The following is a 16,397-nucleotide window of genomic DNA, read 5'->3' as shown; positions in this document are numbered from 1 at the left end:
GAGCTCCGTTCGACCTTACAGAGGGCGAATCAGAACTCGTATCAGGATTCAACGTAGAATACGCAGCCGGCCCCTTCGCACTTTTCTTCCTAGCAGAATACGCCAACATCCTAATAATAAACACATTATCGTGCATTCTATTTATATATCCAAACCCCATGCAGGCCCCAAATCTTTTTACCATAAACATTATACTAAAAACAACCTTACTTACCCTGGGCTTCCTATGAGCACGAGCCTCCTACCACGATTCCGATATGACCAATTAATACACTTACTATGAAAAACCTTCCTCCCACTTACCCTAGCAGCATGCCTACTTTACATCTCCGCCCCTATTTCCCTAGCAGGGCTCCCCCCCATAACTTAATCACGGAAGCGTGCCCGAATAACCCAAGGACTACTTTGATAGAGTACACAACAGAGGTTAAAATCCTCTCACTTCCTAGGCGATGGGCTACGAACCCATACTACAAAGTCCAAAACTTTAAGTACTTCCAAAATTATACGACCCCTAGTAAAGTCAGCTAATCAAGCTTCCGGGCCCATACCCCGACAATGTTGGTACCCACCCCTTCCTATACTAATGAGCCCCCTAATCTGAACAACCCTCATCACCAGCCTTACAATAAGCACAATTATCATCATAACCAGTCACCACTGACTTCTCGCTTGACTTAGCCTAGAACTAAACACCCTAAGCATTCTACCAATCATTATACGCTCAAACCACCCACGAACAACCGAAGCTGCAACAAAATACTTCCTTATCCAAACCACCGCAGCCACATTAATCCTACTCGCAAGCACAATAAACGCCTGACAAACAGGCTCCTGAGACATCATACAATCCTTCTCTCCTTTCGCCACAACCATCACCACCTTAGCCATTATAATAAAACTTGCCATTGCCCCAGCACACCTCTGATACCCGGAAATCCTCCAAGGCTCCACCATAACCACAGCACTAATCATCTCAACATGACAAAAAATCGCCCCACTAACACTGCTTTACCTATTAATTAACCACCTTTCAACAAACACCGTACTAATACTAGGCCTCACATCAGCCCTCATCGGAGGATGAACCGGACTAAACCAAACCCAAACACGAAAAATCATGGCCTTCTCCTCTATCTCCCACATGGGTTGGCTAATTACGGCCTTATGCCTAAACCCCAGCCTGACTACACTAACTTTAATCACCTATATAATCATAACAACAACAATATTCCTCTCCCTAACTACATTTTCATCTAAAACACTACTAGACCTAGGAGTCTCATGAACCCACTCACCAATCCTACTGACAATCACAATATTAGCCCTACTCTCCCTAGCAGGCCTCCCACCCCTAACCGGCTTTATGCCAAAACTGTTAATCCTAAAAGAACTTGTAACAATAAAACTACTGTTCCTCAGCACAACATTAGCCCTAACCAGCCTACCAAACTTAGCCTTCTACACCCGCATGGCTTACCTAACAACCCTAACAGCTCCACCCAACACAACAAACTCAGAATACAAATGACGATTCAAGACCCCAATAACACCACTTGCCCCCACAACAGCCCTACTAACAATACTAGCCCTACCAATAACCCCACTACTATACCTAGCCACTTAGAAGTTTAAGTTAACATTAAAACTCGGGGCCTTCAAAGCCCCAAATAGATCACAACATATCTAACTTCTGAAGGCCTGTAAAACTCTATATTACATCTCCTGAATGCAACTCAAACACTTTTATTAAGCTAAAGCCTTACCAGACTGACGGGCCTCGATCCCGTAACACCTTAGTTAACAACTAAACACCCAAGCCAGCGGGCTTCAGCCTACCTTCTCCCGTCTAGAAAAACGGGAGAAGCCCCGGCACCCTTTAGGGTGCTGCGTCAAATTTGCACTTTGCTGCTTCAGGGCTTGATAGCAAGAGATTACTCTGTCTGCGGGGCTACAACCCGCCACCTGGCCTCGGCCATACTACCTATGACCCTGACTCGTTGATTTTTCTCAACTAACCACAAAGACATCGGCACCCTGTATCTGCTATTCGGTGCATGAGCCGGCATAGTGGGCACTGCCCTAAGCCTCTTGATCCGGGCCGAGCTCAGCCAACCCGGCGCATTAATAGGTGACGATCAAATCTACAACGTTGTTGTAACAGCCCACGCCTTCGTCATAATTTTCTTCATGGTAATACCAGTTATAATCGGCGGCTTCGGAAACTGACTTGTGCCTTTAATACTGGGCGCCCCCGATATGGCATTCCCCCGAATGAACAACATAAGCTTTTGACTCCTCCCTCCCTCCCTTCTACTACTACTAGCCTCTGCAGGAGTAGAGGCCGGAGCGGGCACTGGTTGAACTGTGTATCCGCCTCTTGCCGCTAATCTAGCACACGCAGGCCCATCGGTAGACCTAGTCATCTTCTCCTTACACCTTGCTGGCGCATCCTCAATTTTAGGGGCCATTAACTTTATTACCACCTGCGTAAATATAAAACCACCATCCCTCTCACAATACAATACCCCATTATTTGTGTGGTCCGTATTAATCACTGCAGTACTACTACTTCTAGCCCTACCAGTACTTGCAGCCGGAATCACAATGCTATTAACAGACCGGAATCTGAATACCACCTTCTTCGACCCTGCAGGAGGAGGAGATCCAGTACTATATCAACATCTATTTTGATTCTTTGGCCACCCAGAAGTGTATATTCTTATTCTTCCTGGCTTCGGCATAGTGTCACACATTATTACTTATTATGCAGGGAAAAAAGAACCCTTTGGCTATATAGGCATAGTCTGAGCCATGGTTTCAATCGGCTTCCTAGGTTTTATTGTTTGAGCACACCACATATTCACTGTTGGCATAGACGTAGACACACGCGCATATTTTACATCAGCCACAATAATCATTGCCATCCCAACCGGAGTGAAAGTGTTCAGCTGACTTGCAACTCTGCACAGGGGAATAATCAAATGAGAAGCCCCACTTCTATGGGCCATGGGCTTTATTTTCCTATTCACTGTTGGAGGTTTAACTGGCGTAATTCTTGCTAACTCTTCACTAGATATTGTCCTACACGATACCTATTATGTAGTCGCCCACTTCCACTATGTATTATCAATAGGAGCTGTATTTGCAATCATGGGCGGATTTGTCCATTGATTCCCACTATTCACAGGATTCACCCTACACCCAACATGAACAAAGGCTCATTTTGGGTTAATGTTTATTGGGGTTAACTTAACCTTTTTCCCACAACACTTCCTAGGGCTAGCAGGAATACCACGACGATACTCAGACTACCCTGATGCCTACGCCCTATGAAACACTATCTCATCAATCGGCTCTCTAATCTCTATAGCCGGAGCCATTGTTATAACATTTATTATCTGAGAAGCCTTTGCCACTAAGCGCACCCCATCAATAACAGGCCCAATGCATACTAATTCAGAATGACTTCATGGATGCCCACCACCATACCACACCCATGAAGAACCCATACTCATCTACACCCCAAACAAGAGATGAGGGACTCGAACCCCCTCCTCCTAGTTTCAAACTAGTCACACTACAACCTACATGCTTATCTCTTTGGGACTCTAGTTTAAACATAATACATAGCACTGTCAGCGCTAAATTAAAGGTAGAACCCTTTGTGTCCCCATGGCACACCAAGCCCAACTAGGCTTTCAAGATGCAGCCTCCCCAGTCATAGAAGAACTTCTACACCTCCACGACCACGCCATAATAGTCGTATTCCTAATTAGCGCATTCATTCTATACATTATTACCCTAATAATTACCACCACCTTAACTCATACAGGAACAATAGATGCCCAACTAGTAGAGACAGTATGAACAATCTTGCCAGCCATCATCCTAGTACTTATTGCTCTACCATCATTACGCATTCTATACCTCATAGACGAAGTTAATAACCCCCACCTAACAATCAAAGCTATCGGACACCAATGATACTGAAGCTATGAATACACAGACTATGAAAATCTAATATTTGACGCCTACATAGTACCAACACAAGACCTGCTACCAGGAACACTACGACTTCTCGAAGTAGACCACCACATAGTAGTACCTGCAAACTCCCCAACTCGTATACTAATCTCAGCAGAAGATGTGTTACACTCCTGAGCCCTCCCATCACTAGGCATTAAAACTGACGCCGTCCCAGGACGACTTAACCAAACAACCTTCACAGCCACACGCCCAGGCCTATTCTACGGCCAATGCTCAGAAATTTGCGGCTCTAACCACAGCTTTATGCCAATCGTAGTAGAAGCCTCAATAACCAATGACTTTGAAAACTGATCATTAACAATACTACAAACATCCTTAAGCAGCTCCATGAGCGCTGGTCTTTTAAGCCAGAGGTGGGACTACAAGCCCCTTAAGGCATGCCACAGCTCAACCCGGCTCCTTGATTTTTCACCTTTACACTAGTCTGACTAATTCTACTATTCCTACTAAAACCAACTTTAACAGAACTAAAAAACACCCCCCAACCACAGCCCAACATCACAAAATACACGCCAAACCCCTGAACCTGAACATGACATTAGACCTATTCAGTCAATTTATAAGCCCACAAAAACTAGGAATCCCATTAATCCTATTAGCCCTCCTCCTCCCAACTCTACTCATATCCACACAAACTCGCATAATCCAAAATCGAACATCCACCATCCAAGGCCACCTTGTGCTCCTAATTACTAAACAACTATTAAACCCACTTAATAAAACTGCTCACCCATGAGCACTTCCACTTATTACAGTAATACTACTTCTATCCATAATAAATTTAACTGGCCTATTGCCGTACACCTTCACCCCAACCACACAACTTTCAATAAACATGGCTTTGGCAACACCCCTATGACTAATAACTGTGCTGACAGGGCTACGCACCCAACCAACCACAGCACTTGCCCACATACTGCCAATAGGCACCCCACCCCTACTAATCCCCCCGCTAATCCTTATCGAAACAGTCAGCCTCTTTATTCGCCCCCTCGCCCTAGGAGTACGACTTACCGCTAATCTTACAGCCGGCCACCTACTCATCACCCTCATCTCCCTAGCTGTAACAGCTTTACTACCCTTAATGCCCTCAATCAGCCTACTTACACTAACCCTACTCTTATTCTTAACCCTACTAGAAATTGCTGTAGCAATAATCCAAGCCTACGTATTCGTACTATTATTAAGCCTATACCTACAAGAAAACACTTAATGACCCACCAAGCTCACAGTTTCCACATAGTAGACCCAAGCCCATGGCCCCTGACAGGGGCCATGGCCGCCCTCCTAATAACCTCGGGACTAGCAATTTGATTCCACTATAATACCCAAACTCTTATAAACCTGGGCATATTAACGATACTCTTCACAACATACCAATGATGACGTGACATTATTCGAGAAAGCACATTCCAAGGGCACCATACAAAAACAGTCCAAACCGGACTACGCTATGGTATAGCCCTATTCATCACCTCTGAAGTATTCTTCTTTCTTGGCTTTTTCTGAGCCTTCTATCACTCAAGCCTGGCCCCTGCCCCAGAACTAGGGGGTCTATGACCCCCAACTGGAATTACACCATTAAACCCCTTCGAGGTCCCACTACTCAATACCGCAGTACTTCTTGCATCCGGTGTCACAGTTACCTGAGCACACCACTCTATCATAGAAAATAAACGCCAAGAGGCGACCATGGCCCTGACCATAACAATCCTTCTGGGCAGCTATTTTACCCTACTCCAAGCAATAGAGTACTTCGAAGCCCCCTTCACTATCGCTGACGCAACATATGGCTCAACATTCTTTGTAGCAACAGGCTTCCACGGACTACACGTTATCACTGGCACTACCTTTCTAATAATCTCCCTATTTCGACAAATCAACTACCATTTTACAACCAGCCACCATTTTGGCTTTGAAGCAGCCGCATGATATTGACATTTCGTTGACGTAGTGTGACTATTCCTATACATCTCAATCTATTGATGAGGCTCTTACCCCCTTAGTATAACATAATACAAAAGACTTCCACTCATTTAATCCTAGATTAACCCTAGGAGGGGGTAAATGAAACTTGTCTTGCTTGTCAGCCTTGCCTTATCACTAACAACCATCCTTATTACTATTAGTTTCTGACTTCCACAAACATACCCAGACACAGAAAAACTATCTCCCTACGAATGCGGATTTGACCCCCTCGGCACTGCCCGCTTACCTTTCTCCATCCGATTTTTCTTGGTCGCAATCCTATTCCTATTATTTGACCTGGAAATCGCTCTACTACTTCCAACCCCCTGAGCCATCAACTCTACAACTCCACTACAAACACTACTTTGAACAATCTTGCTCATCTCACTGTTAACCCTAGGACTTATTTATGAATGACTCCAGGGGGGCCTAGAATGAGCAGAATACGGCCACTAGTTTAACAAAAACTACTAATTTCGACTTAGTAAATTCTGCGTAATGCAGAGTCGCCAACATGACAATCGCCCACTTTATCCCAATTATGACATTTATACTATGTATGTCTGGCCTCGCTATATGCCGAAAACACCTCATCTCCTCCCTGCTATGCATCGAAGGTATAATGCTCGCCCTATTCACCTCCCTCGCCACTATTTCCCAAACACTCAACCACACAACCACCACAACCCAGCCCGTGATCCTACTCGCTATCGCAGCATGCGGAGCAGGCACTGGACTAGCCCTCCTAGTAGCCACAACACGAACCCATGCTTCAAACCATATCAAGACCCTTAACCTACTAAAATGCTAAAAATCTTTATCGCCTCAGCAATACTTACCCCAACCATACTACTACTACCCGCCAAACACATTCTCACTACCACCACTGCCTACTCAATAATTACTGCTATGCTTACGCTAAAATGACTCTACCAGCCACTTAACCTCAAGCCATTCGCACTAAACACATGATTCATACTAGATCACATCACAACCCCACTAACCATTCTATCAGCTTGACTACTGCCACTCATAATTCTAGCCAACCAAAATCTTACAGCCTTTGAACCAAATAACCGAAAACGAATATTCCTCATAACCTGCGCCATATTACAAACTACACTACTACTCACATTTACTACAACAGACCTTGTAATATTCTACGCACTCTTTGAAACAACTCTTGTCCCAACACTAATCTTAATCACCCGCTGAGGGGCTCAGGCTGAACGCCTTAATGCTGGGACATACTTTATCTTTTATACCCTAACAGGATCCTTACCACTACTAATCGCCCTACTTTATATTCACTCAACCAATAACCACACACTAATTCCAATCCTCACCATACACCAACCTACCCCCCCACTAACAAACTTAATGTGACTAGCATGCATAATAGCCTTCTTAGTTAAAATACCACTATACGGCCTACACCTCTGACTCCCAAAAGCTCATGTAGAGGCCCCTATTGCAGGGTCAATAGTACTAGCAGCAATTTTACTAAAACTAGGAGGATATGGCATCATCCGCCTAACCCTGACTCTAACGCCCACAACTCAAACCATACACTTCCCATTTATTGTCCTAGCACTATGAGGAATAATTATAACCAGCCTAATCTGCCTACGACAAACAGACCTAAAATCCATTATCGCTTACTCCTCTGTAAGCCACATAGGACTAGTCACTGCCGCCTCCCTTATCCAAACCCCATGAAGCATCCACGGCGCAATACTACTAATAATTGCCCACGGCCTAACATCCTCGATACTATTTTGCCTGGCTAACACTAACTACGAACGAACCCACACCCGCACCCTTCTCCTAGTACGAGGACTACAACTAGCCTTACCACTAATAACCACATGATGATTACTTTCAAACCTAATAAACATGGCACTCCCACCAACAATCAACCTACTAGGAGAACTGATAATCATTATTACACTATTCAACTGAAACATAACAACAATCATCCTAACAGGCTCTGCCACACTCATCACAGCCATATACTCCTTACACATCTTCCTAACAACTCAACAAAACAAACTACAAACACACACAATAATCAGCCCCACCCACTCACGGGAACACCTCCTTATATCCCTCCACTTAATTCCCCTACTATTACTACTCACTCACCCAACACTCATTACATAGTACGTAAGCATAGTTTAATAAAAACACTAAGCCGTGGCCTTAACAATAGGGGTCCTCACACCTCTTGCTAACCGAGGTGGTTACAGCGAACTGCTAACTCACACTACCGGGCCAAACCCCCGGCCACCTCCACTTTCAAAGGACAGCAGAACTCCGATAATCTTAGGAATTATAACTTCTTGGTGCAACTCCAAGTGAAAGAACGTGTCCAATCTACTATTTTACTCCACTTTAACGCTCATAACCATAATACTCATCCAACCCCTACTATACCAAACATCACCAATCCACAACATAAAGCTCGCCACTATGCTCAGCCTAGCACAAACCACTATCTTTCTCTACTCAAACACCAACTCCATCACAACAAACTTCACCTGAACCAACTCATTATTCAACCTGCAGGCCAGTTTCCTATTTGACCGCTATACCATACTATTTTTACCAGTCGCCATCTTTATCACCTGGTCTATCCTACAATTCACATCATGATATATACACTCAGACCCTAACCTGGGGACCTTTATAAAATACTTGCTCCTATTTTTACTTGCCATATTAACCCTAACCACAGCAAACAACCTAGTACAACTGTTCGTGGGCTGAGAAGCCGTTGGCATCATATCCTTCCTTCTAATCGGCTGATGACATGCCCGTACAAACGCTAACACCTCAGCCCTACAAGCAATCATCTACAATCGCATCGGAGATGTTGGCCTATTATTATCAATATCCTGACTGGCAATAAACTTCAACACATGAGAAATACAACAACTGTTCTCTCACAACATATCCCCAACCCTGCCAGGACTAGGACTAGTCCTGGCAGCAATAGGAAAATCCGCACAATTCGGACTTCACCCCTGACTTCCGTCAGCAATAGAGGGTCCAACCCCAGTATCCGCACTATTACACTCAAGCACAATAGTTGTATCCGGAATCTACCTACTAATCCGCCTACACCCACTACTACAACATAACCCCGCCATCCTCTCCCTGTGCCTATGTGTTGGAGCCATAACAACCACATTTGCAGCCCTCTGCGCCATCACACAAAACGACCTGAAAAAAATCATTGCCTTCTCAACATCCAGCCAATTAGGATTAATAATATTAACCGTAGGACTCAATCAACCAGAACTGGCATTCCTACACATCACCACTCACGCATTCTTCAAGGCAATACTATTCCTCTGCTCAGGCTCCATTATCCACAGCCTTAACGATGAACAAGATATCCGTAAAATAGGGGCCACACAAAAAACACTACCAATCACTACATCCTGCATAACCCTAGGCAACCTCGCCCTAATAGGAATACCATTCCTTGCTGGCTTCTACACAAAAGATGCAATCATTGAAGCCATAAATACATCAGCCCTCAACGCCTGAGCCCTATCAACTACACTACTAGCAACAACCCTTACTACAGCCTACAGCCTACGACTAACCTTTTATACACAACTACACAACCCCCGCCACCACTCAACCCCACACCTCACAGAATCAAACAAAAACCAAATCAGCCCAATTCTCCGCCTAGCCACGGCTAGCATTATAGCCGGCCTAGTAATTACATCAAGTGTACTACCAACAACCACACAAACCATAACAATACCAACAACCACTAAAATCTCTGCAACCCTGGCACTACTACTAGGCCTCCTATGTACTATTGACCTACTACAACACACCTCATTTATAACCAACACCACAAAAACCGTACCACACCAAAACCTAACCCAACTCATATTCTTCAACATCACAAACCACCGCCTATTACCAATAATTAGCCTTACTTCTGCTCGCTCAACAGCCATACAACTTAATGACATAGCATGGTACGAACATATTGGCCCAATAATAACAAAAACCTCCAATATTAAACTGGCAACCACCCTCTCCACAGCCAACACCGGCCTAATTAAAACCTATTTAACCACCCCTATACTACTCTTAATCACCTGCCTAATCTTGACCCTCCTTTACGGAACCCGCAGACTACCCCGCTCCCACCCTCGAATTAACTCCATCACAACAAAAAGCGCTAGCAATAAGCCCCCTCCACACAAAAACAACATCAGCCCGCCACTAGAAAACAACAACCCAATTCCACTAAAATCTCCCCGTAAATTAAAAAATCCAACACCCTCTACGCCCTCCATGCCCCAAAACCCGCCTCACAAGCCCCCCACAAAATACACACCAACAACTACAGCTACAATATACCCCACTAAATACCACAAAACAGAATAGTCCCCCCACCCCTCAGGATAAGGCTCCGCCGCCAATGCCACAGAATACGCAAAAACAACAAGCATGCCACCCAAATAGATCAAAAATAAAACCAGACCAACAAATGATCCTCCTAAACCAACTAACACCCCACACCCCCCCAAAGCCCCAACAACAAGTCCTCCCGCCCCATAAAACGGAGACGGGGTAGACGCCACTCCAACCATCCCCAAAACAAAACACACACTTATCAAAAAAACTAAATAAGACATCATTACCATCTGTACTTTAACCAGAACCTTGGGTCCGAAAAACCACCGTTGTACTTCAACTATAGTAACATAATGTTCCCCCTCCGAAAAACACACCCAATCATAAAAATCATTAACGCCTCTTTAATTGACCTACCAACTCCAACAAACATCTCCGCCTGATGAAACTTCGGATCACTCCTAGGACTATGCCTGATACTTCAAATTGCCTCGGGCTTATTTCTAGCAATACACTATTCAACAGACACTGCCCTTGCATTCTCCTCCGTCGCACAAATCTCCCGAGACATCAATTACGGCTGATTAATCCGAAACCTTCACGCCAACGGAGCCTCAATATTCTTTATCTGCCTTTACCTACATGTTGGTTCAAGGCCTCCTTTGCCGTGCGCACCATCCGCTCTGCCTGGCCGTTGGTGGCTGGATGAAACGGGGCAGAGCGAATGTGCCTGATGAGGTTCTTGGCCAAGAAGTCCTGGAACACTGCGGACGTGAATGCTGTGCCGTTGTCGGTGACGATGGTCTCCGGCAACCCGTGGGTTGCAAAGATGGCCCTCAGAGCCGTGATGGTCGCCTGCGATGATGGCGAGGGCACCTGGACCACCTCCAACCACTTGGAGTATGAATCCACTAGTATGAGTAGAGTCCGCCCATGGAAGGGGCCAGCAAAGTCCATATGCAGTCTTGACCAGGGGGTTTTGGTGGATTCCCATGATTGCACTGGGCCACGTGGGGGGTCAAGCCTTGACACCTGGCATGTCGGGCACCTTTTAACCCAAGCCTCAATTTCTGCATCAAGGCCGGGCCACTAGACATAGCTCCGTGCGAGAGCCTTCATGCGGACTATGCCCAGGTGTGCCTCGTGCAGGGCTCTCAGCACTTGGTCTTGCAAGGGTTTGGGGATGACGACTCTGTTGCCCCATAGTAGGCAGCCTTTGTGGGTGGATAGTTCGTCTTTCCGGGCTGCAAATGGAGTAAATTCCGGCCCAGTCGAGCCCTTGGGCCACCCCCTCCCCACCCAGTCCAAGACACGGGAGAGGACTGGATCATGAGCGGAGCGGACAGCAACGTCGCGGGCGAGCAATGGCCTGCCCGGAAGCATGTCCATCAGTAGGATCTGATGAGCCGGGGCTGGATAGGGAGCCACGTCAGGCAAGGGCAAGCGGCTCAGGGCGTCAGCATGGCCCATTGCCTTGCCCGGGCGATGCACTAGGGTGTAGGTGTAGCCGGCTAGAAAAATGGACCAACGGAGGACCCGTTGGGACAACACCTGAGGGGTCTGCCGGTCCGATGCAAAGAGGCCCAAGAGGGGTTTGTGGTCCGTATAGAGGGTAAAGGGCCGGCCGTAGATGTAATCATGAAATTTTTTGACGCCGGCCACAACTGCCAACCCTTCTTTGTCGATTTGGGCGTAGTTCCGCTCCGCTGACGAGAGGGTCCGCGAGTAGTACGCGATAGGGACTTCGGTCCCATCAGGGAGTCGGTGGCCCAGAACTGCCCCCACGCCATAAGGGGATGCGTCGCATGCAAGGACCAAGGGCAGGGTCTCGTCGAAATGGGCAAGGACGGAGTTGGACATCAGGAGGCCCTTGATATCCTGGAAGGCTTTAGCGTGCTGGCGGCCCCATGCCCAGGGTCGGTTCTTGTCTAGAAGTCGGTGCAGAGGTTCGGCCACCGCTGCCTTGTGGGGGAGAAAAGCATGATAAAAGTTTAGGAGGCCGAGGAAGGCCTGGAGTTCTTGCTTGTTGGTGGGCGCTGGAGCATCTCTGATGGCACGCAGCTTGGCGTCGGAGGGGTGGACCCCCTGGGCATCGATGGAGAACCCCAGGAATTCCACCCGATCCACGCCCAGGAGGCACTTCTCCCGTTTGACCTTGAGGCCGGCTGTTTCAAAACATTGTAGGACTCCTCTAAGGCGGGCGGCGAATTCTTCAGGCGAGGCTGCCGCGATCAGCACATCATCGAAGAATGGAGTGACTCCGGGAAGTCCTTTTAAAAGAGAGTCCATGAGTTCCTGGAACAACCCCAGAGCCACACTCACGCCAAATTGCAACCGCTTTACTCTAAAGGCCCCCCGGTGGGTCACAATTGTTTGGGCGTTGGCCGTGGCCTCATCCACCGGCAGCTGTTGGTAAGCTTGGGCCAAGTCCAACTTGCCAAAAAATTTTGCGCCGGCTAGGGTGGCTAAAACGTGGCTGACGATGGGCACAGGGTATGCGTGGGCCTGAAGAGCCTTGTTGAGGGTGCACTTATAGTCTGCACAAATCCGCACCTCCCCACTGGGCTTGACTGGAGTCACGATGGGAGTTTCCCAGGTTGCATGGGTGACAGGCTCTAGTATTCCCTGTGCAATCAGTTTATCCAGTTCCTCCTCAATTTTAGGCTTGAGCGCGAATGGAACTCGCCGCGCTTTAAGCCTAATAGGCCGCACTGTGGGGTCGAGGTGTAGTGTAACCGGGGGACCCGTGTAGCAGCCCAAGGTGCCATCGAAAACGGCCGGGAACTCTTCGCAAACCTTGTTAAAGTCCACTCCGACAGTCTTATTGACCCCCCTGATCTCTATTCCCAGGGGCTTGAACCAGTCAAGACCCAAAAGGTTTGTAAGGTGGTTCTTGACCACTAGCACTTGTAGCTGGCCCTTGAACCCCTTGTATTGGACTGGGACCGGGCCCACTCCCAAGATAGGCACCTTATTCTTCTGGAAGTCCACTAAGGTAAACCCCGGGTCCCTGAGACGAGGCCTCAGCCTGGTGGGAATTTTAAAAAATGTCTCTGCCGCTATAATAGATGATGCTGACCCAGAGTCCACCTCCATTTGGCAGGGCACCCCCCCGATCCCTACATTGACCCGGATTTTGGAGGGCCTGACTGGCGAGGGTAGGTACTGTACCGGGTATGGGTGGGCGTGGAGAGCGTCGGTCTCGAAGTCTGGCTGGCCTTCGGAGTGCGCAGATCTTTGCGGGATGCATGCTCGGGATTTGGATCTGCAGGCGCAGGCGATGTGGCCTTCCTTGTTGCAGAGTCGACAGATGGCATTCCGGAATCGGCAGGTCTTCCACTCGTGCTGGCCCCCGCAACTTGCACATGCAGGTAGTGTCTTGTGTCTCATGCCCTGTGGGACATGGGTGGTCTTCCTTCCTGCTGAACGATAGCCGGTTTGTAGAGCTTTGTCCTCGTCTGAGTCCTCTGTAGATGGTTCAGGGTTGATCTGGTGTGCCGCAGCCTGTCTTGTCAGCCGTGGCTCTGCTGATCTGCCCTTCTCCCAGCTGGTGGCCACATCGATTGCCTTTGTTAGGTCGCACTCGGAGAGGGACAGGAGTTTCTGTACTAGTTTTTCGTCCCTCAAGCCCCATACAAACTGGTCGAGAAGGGCTTCGTTGAGGTCTGCGAAACTGCATCGGCTTGCCACCCGGCGCAGGCTTGTCAAGAACGCCATCGTGGTTTCGCCTGCCTTCTGTGTCCTTTGTCGGAAGTCCCAGTGCTGGGTGAGCTTGGTTGGCTGGGGCTGGAAATACTTCTCCAGAGCGCTGATGATGTCGTCCACCGGCATCTCTGAGAGCTTCCTGGGTTGGAGAAGAGCCCTGGCTAAGTCCACGGTCTCCGTGCCACACGTACTGATAAGCAGAGCTCTCTGCATGGTAGTCTCTGTAATCTTCCGGAAGGTCAGGTATAACTGAAAGCCTTCGACCCACGAGTCCCACAGCTCGGGGCGATCGATGCTGAAGGGCTGTAGGAGGTTGGCTGGAGCCTCCATTCTTGGCAGCGTGTCTGGGTGGCTTGCGAGCTGGGGTGTGCGCAGAGCGGAGGTGCGGACCCAGATGGCTTGGATTTAGCCACCTTTCCGTGTTCCTGGTTCTGTTGCTGGTTCTTACTGGCATCCCATCCTCGTCGCCAGTGTAAAGTACTGGGGTTGGCGCAGTAAGAGACCAGAGTCGGAGAGTGATTTCAGCAAGCTTTACTTCAGGAACACACACACAGACTGAGCTCTATTCAAACTTCCCGCTCTTTTATACAATTCTTGCGCCCTTCTGATTGGTCCTTAACTATCTACATGGATTGGCTATTTACAGGGCCCTAAGGGCCTATCAGGGTAGAGTATGAGCCTAGATGTTGATTGGCTACTTATGTTTCAATCCTTCCCCTGATTGGGCATGCTTAGGCCTTCTCTGGAACCCTGGTGTGGAGTACAAGCTTTGGCTTGTTCAGCTCCCCTCCAAAAGTAACAGTTCTCCCATTTAAGCCTAGGACACAACAAACATGAAAATCTCGTGTCCTATTTTGTCATTTCCATAATGGCAATATTTTGTGACTCCAGTCTTAGTTTTAGTTGATAATGAATATGGGAAATAGCGTTCATAAAATCTGCAAATACAGATTTGCCCTGAGCCAACACAGTGGAGATAAATATCTGCACCCCAGAGGGACCTGACTTTACATAACAGATGAGACATTCAAAAACCAGAGAGAGAAAGAGAGAGTGCAAGACTGTTTGCAGAGCTAAGCCAAGAAAAATGGAGGTTTGACCTTTCTGGTTTTTACTGGTGGAATGTGATGATAGTTGATACCCATCATTATTGTAAATGGTTCTCCCTAGAGCCTTCTTTATTTACAGGGGGATTTTCAATAAGCCTTCCAAAAAAAGATTCCACATCCTTTTTCTTTTAATAAGCTTAAAGAAATAGAGACCTCTGCTGTGTTTCTGTTTAATAATAGCTCAGAGAAACAGGGCCAGCTTTAGGAACTGGCGGCCTGACAGAGTGAGGGGTAGTTTTGCCCTTCTGTTTCGTGATGGGCCTGTTCAGAGGCTGCTTCCAGACAGTGGAGACTTACGGAGTGAGGCGGTACAGGGAATATCCCAGCTGGGGGTGCCAACCAGTGGGAGCGGTGCAGTGTTGTGGGAGAATTTTTTTTTCAAAAAATGCAGCCTCTTGTACTGAACAGAAGTTCTTGATGGAAGTGACAAAGGGTAGTTCTAGGAACTGCCAAAAACTCTATGGTTTTTCTTCTGCCATATTGTTTCTTGTGACTCCTAGAACTACCAAGTGTTATTTCTGGTAAGTACACAAGGCTGCATTTTGGAGCCTGGAGACAAGGGATCCCCTAGAACAGAGGTGTCAAACATTTGGCTGGGGGCCAGATTAGGCCCCCAGAGGGCTCCTATCAGAAAGTAAGAACATAAGAGAAGCCATGTTGGATCAGGCCAATGGCCCATCCAGTCCAACACTCTGTGGCACATAGTGGCGAAAAAAACCAGGCGCCATCAGGAAGTCTATCAGTGGGGTCAGGACACTAGAAGCCCTTCCACTGTGCCCCCCCTCAAACACCAAGAATACCGAGCATCACTTGCCCCAGACAGAGAGTTCCAACAATACGCTGTGGCTAATAGCCACTGATGGACCTCTGTTCCATATGTTTATCCAGTCCCCTCTTGAAGCTGTCTAGGCTTGCAGTCGCAACCACCTCCTGTGGCAGTGAATTCACTGTGGAAATCTGCTTCCTTCTCCCTCTTTCTTGCTTCTTTCTGTGTCACATTTTGCTTTTCCTAGATTCTCAGTTGCACAAAAGCTATAAAGCAAAGCCTCTGTTTTCGCCATTGTTTGAGGCTCCTCTCTTGGGGAGGAAGGGGGGTGGGAGGGAGAGCTTGCTTTGATACTGACCCCATAGTATTGCAAGAGTGCTAATACTTTAAGCATGTTTTATTTTAAGGTT

General features: G+C 47.4%; 2 pseudogenes; both read left to right on the top strand.

Moving 5' to 3' along the window:
* The first annotated feature begins 1,983 nt into the window (after positions 1–1,983).
* On the top strand, positions 1,984–3,605 carry LOC132587487 (cytochrome c oxidase subunit 1-like; annotated as a pseudogene).
* Positions 3,606–6,532: 2,927 nt separating this feature from the next.
* On the top strand, positions 6,533–10,761 carry LOC132587649 (NADH-ubiquinone oxidoreductase chain 5-like; annotated as a pseudogene).
* The last annotated feature ends 5,636 nt before the right edge of the window (positions 10,762–16,397 follow it).

This window comes from Heteronotia binoei, chromosome 19 (genome assembly GCF_032191835.1).
Source record: "Heteronotia binoei isolate CCM8104 ecotype False Entrance Well chromosome 19, APGP_CSIRO_Hbin_v1, whole genome shotgun sequence".
NCBI lineage: Eukaryota > Metazoa > Chordata > Lepidosauria > Squamata > Gekkonidae > Heteronotia > Heteronotia binoei.
Note: the sequence above shows the minus strand (reverse complement) of the source record. Positions and strands in the feature narration are given on the sequence as shown.